At 33.3% G+C, this 3,170-nt stretch overlaps 1 non-coding gene across 1 annotated transcript; it reads left to right on the top strand.

Annotated features, from left to right (window-relative positions):
* The first annotated feature begins 860 nt into the window (after nt 1-860).
* LOC121165452 lies at nt 861-963 on the top strand. Its single transcript, XR_005885243.1, has one exon. It is a non-coding gene; the product is annotated as a U6 spliceosomal RNA (small nuclear RNA).
* The last annotated feature ends 2,207 nt before the right edge of the window (nt 964-3,170 follow it).

Genomic DNA, 3,170 nt, shown 5'->3' with positions numbered 1-3,170 from the left:
ATCCAAATGTTGGCAGCAAGTACTGGGTGAATGGAGACTTAAGGTGGACGATGTCAGCCATTTGGCTTTGGAAGGATTTCTTCATCCTTGGATCGACAGTACTTCACAGCTATTGAACTTTTGAAACTTATTGCACAAACCCTCGGAGGATGTCCACACTGGAAACCCTGGAATGACATCAGGTGGCCGTTCCCCATCTCCAGGTAGTGAGGCAGTTGGGAGGCTGAATGTGGTTTCTTCCCTTATCTCTCTCTTTCTCCCACATGGGAAAAGAAGAAAAAAGAAAATGTGGAAACAGTGGTATCACCCACTTTGTTTTAATCCTAGACCTTTCCCACCCTAATTAACTACTTAAACATCATCAAAAAAAGTTTTAAATCAATCTTTTAATTATACTTATTTTTAAAGTACCATGCGATGTTTTCATACAAATCCATATCATGTAATTTTCAAATCAGTGTAAGCATCTCTATCTCCTCAAGCATTCACCATGTTTTTGTGGTGAAAATATTCAAAATCCTTTCCTTCATCTGCTTTTGCGATATACAATACATCATCATTACCCGTAGTCACCTGACTACACAGCCTAACATGAGAGCTTCTTGCTCCCATCTACAACCTAGTACACATTAGTCCATCTTTTTGTATTCCTGTCTACTTCCCTGCTTCTCTCAGCTTCTGAAGTCATTTTCTAATCTCTTGTTTTAAAATCTGAAACATTTATTTTAAACAATCAATTTTTGCCACCTAAGGAAATAATCCTAGTTTTAAGAAGTTAATCCTAGGCATAATGGCTAGTAATGGAGTGTCATTTCACCTTAAGCAGAATCTACTTTATCTTAACAGTAAGTGTAGCCTACTTGCTTCAGTAGCACATATGCTAACATTGGAATGATACGGAGAAGATCAGCATGGGCGCTGCACAAGGATGACACGCAAATTCATGAAGCATCCCATTCATTTTAAGACATGTAGGCTGTCTTCCCTGACAGTGTCTACTTCTAAGACAGAGTCCAGTCAAAAATACGGTTTAAGAGTAACACATAAATAAAATTGGATTTCAGAAAGAAAAAAGTAAATGTTTGATATGTGCTCAAAAATTAAACTCCTGTATTAATTTTTTTTCTGTATGCACTGGTTTTTTAGATTTGAATTCTAGTTTTATTTAGACTAGAGAAATGAGTTGAGTAGTTTTGTTTTGTTTTTCATGTATCTCTTAAGTTTCTTTCTGACATGGGTCCAATTTTTCTTTGAAATTGTGAAAAAATCTCGTCTGCAAACCATCTAGAATTGACATCAGTTGTACATATAGCTACTTTGATTTTTTTTTCAGAATCTAAGATTATTTGGTTATTTAAACTCTGCTTCAATTAATTTTTACTATACATTGCCTAAGCTTTTTAATATTTTTGTGAAGTTTAAAATTTGGTAGCAGAAATTTTTTCTTTAATATTTTCTTGTGGTTTATTTTGCAACTATTCTGTTGCTACACCTATAAAATTCTTATTTCCAATTTGTTTCCTTGTTTAAATTTCCTCGCATTTTTCTTGAAAGATTTTTTTTTAAGGATTTTAGAGTTTATTGGCTCCCTAATTTTGCTTTATTAACCAAGTCTACGTATTTTCTATTATATTATTTCTTACTTTTGTAGTTATTAAATTCCTCCTGTATTTTAATTTATTTTGTTTTTATAACCTAAATTGAAATGCTGATTGATATATTTTCAATATTTCTTTTTTCTTAATGCATATGTTGAAGGCTGTATATTTGATCTGAGTGACATTTTGGATTCTGCCAGCTTTAAATAAACAATGATCTCATTGCAATTCATTTTCAAGTGCTTTCTAATTTTCATTTCAACTCACCTTCAATCCAAGAAATATTTAGTAGCATATTGCTTTCTTTTCACATGCCTAAGACTTGGAGTTAGGAAATGAAAGGCATTATTCTCTTACTGGAAATTTTCAATTTATCCTGTAACTTTCAGAATAATAGCTTACATAATTTCAGCATTGAGAAAACTCTTGGGAGTTCTTTTAATACCTCATATTTGATCTAGTTTATAGAATGGTTTGAATATAAATTTATTTCTGGTGTGTTGGATATATATATATATGCTGATTAATTGCTATATTCAAATTCCTTTTATATTGCTTGAAGTAAATATGGCTTCTCTCAGTGTCAGATAAAGGTAAAACATTAAAATTCCATCATAATGGTGGGCTTCTCAAGATCCTTTGTGTAGATGTGAAGACTTTTACATTAAAAAATGATAATGTACAGTAATATTATTTTCTGAGGTCCAGAAAGACTTATTATGATATGTGTTGATCATTGAAACCTTGGATAAACACTCTATTATGTGTATGTGTGTGTATCGAGCCTCTTATGTTGCCAGCATTGCTGAAGTCCTTTGCCTCTTTCTTAGGGCAATGCAGATGTTATTATTATTATTCTTGATCCCATTTTTTCAGAGGAGACAGGTGGTGTAAGAAAGGAATACACACAGGTGTTCTCTGCTGTCAGGCAGTTGAGCTGGCCTGAACCACAGCCTGCTGCCTGGCTCCAGAGCCACACTGGTTCACTACCACATCATCTGTCTCACCAGTGCCATTCTTGGGTTTTTTTCCCTCTTGAATTTGATTTTGACATTTTCACCCACAGTGTTGCTTGACCATCACCTCTCATTCTTTGGGTTCAGCTATTTGTGCCAGTTTGTCTTATGATCAATGATTGTGAATATCATATACCAGTTTTCTTCAATGAGTTTGTTAGTCTTTTTTAATAATGGAAATAAACACACTTTTAGATATGGCTATTTGACATACTAATGTTATTTCTGTTTCTTCTTTACTATTTCTTATTGATATTGTCTTCTCTCTTTTTTTTTTGCTTATTTCCTATTATTCACTACTAATTTTCCCATGCCTCACATATCCTCTCCCCCAATGTTTTATCACATGAGTCTCTGAAAATCTTAAGAAAATTCTGCTTTCATTTCTCACTCTAGAACAGACAAGAAACTGAAAACATCAGCCAAAGTTCATATTTTGAAAATTCATTTCTAAATGTGCAAAGCTTTTTTATTTATATTTGAAAGCAAAAGAAAAAAGATTTACTTTCCAGTTGCCTGGAAAAGCTGGCACTTGGATCAGGCAGGATCTTGGAGC

This window comes from Ochotona curzoniae, unplaced genomic scaffold (genome assembly GCF_017591425.1).
Source record: "Ochotona curzoniae isolate NIBS_2020 unplaced genomic scaffold, NIBS_Ocur_1.0 contig_883, whole genome shotgun sequence".
Lineage (NCBI taxonomy): Eukaryota > Metazoa > Chordata > Mammalia > Lagomorpha > Ochotonidae > Ochotona > Ochotona curzoniae.
Note: the sequence above shows the minus strand (reverse complement) of the source record. Positions and strands in the feature narration are given on the sequence as shown.